General features: G+C 29.9%; 1 protein-coding gene across 1 annotated transcript in view; it reads right to left on the bottom strand.

Annotated features, from left to right (window-relative positions):
* LOC108565968 (tektin-B1) overlaps window positions 1-830 on the bottom strand; it is a gene marked incomplete at its 5' end in the record, with an annotated part of 3,035 nt that overhangs the window by 1,420 nt on the left and 785 nt on the right. The gene's annotated exons all lie outside the window — the stretch shown is intronic.

Here is an 830-nt window from a genome sequence, read left to right as displayed (position 1 = left end):
TATGGATTCCCCAAACTTTTTCGAACGTTCTAATTTCAATTTTTAAATTCGAACGCGTATTACAGCAATATGGACAAGAGCACAGGAATGTATGTATACTTGCTGGATTCCCCAAACATTCAGCTTTCATATGCATATATTGGATTCATTCTATCTGTTATAGTTTTCGAGTAAATTAATGAAATGTGAATACACTGCTTTTTCGAACGTTCTAATTTCAATTTTTCAACTTTGAACGCCTATTACAGCAATATGGATAATAGTACAGGAATGTATCTATACTTGTTGGATTCCCCAAACATTCAGCTTTCATACGCATATATTGGATTAATTCTATCTATTCTAGTTATTCTAGTTAAAGATTACAGCTTCATTTATTATTAGGATTATCTTGTTTATATTTGCTTTAAAAAAGTCCAGTTTTGCGTAAAGTCCAATTTAATTGCGACACATATTTAATGCAAATGACACACGTTAATACTTATTTACTCGCTCTCGCATTATCCCGTGTTAAAACCAAAAACAACCGAAATTTACATTATGATTTGAACATTATTTCCTAATTGTTATTATATTCAATTATCGGTGATTTACTTGCAAAGTAACGCGTATGGAACGTTCTGATTACATCTACTCATAAGTAAACTAATAATTGATGCTAAAAAATCTGAAATTTCGATGTTTTCTAATATCGAATTGCATTTGTGTTGTTTCATAAAAAGAAACTTTTTCGAACGTTCTAATTTCATTTTTTCAACTTTGAACGCCTATTATAGCAATATGGATAATAGTACAGGAATGTATCTATACTTGCTAGATTTTCCAATCAT

Source organism: Nicrophorus vespilloides, unplaced genomic scaffold (assembly GCF_001412225.1).
Source record: "Nicrophorus vespilloides isolate i.1.1-1 unplaced genomic scaffold, Nicve_v1.0, whole genome shotgun sequence".
Taxonomy (NCBI): domain Eukaryota; kingdom Metazoa; phylum Arthropoda; class Insecta; order Coleoptera; family Silphidae; genus Nicrophorus; species Nicrophorus vespilloides.
The sequence above is the reverse complement of the archived record's forward strand: the minus strand, read 5'-3'. Positions and strand labels throughout refer to the sequence as shown.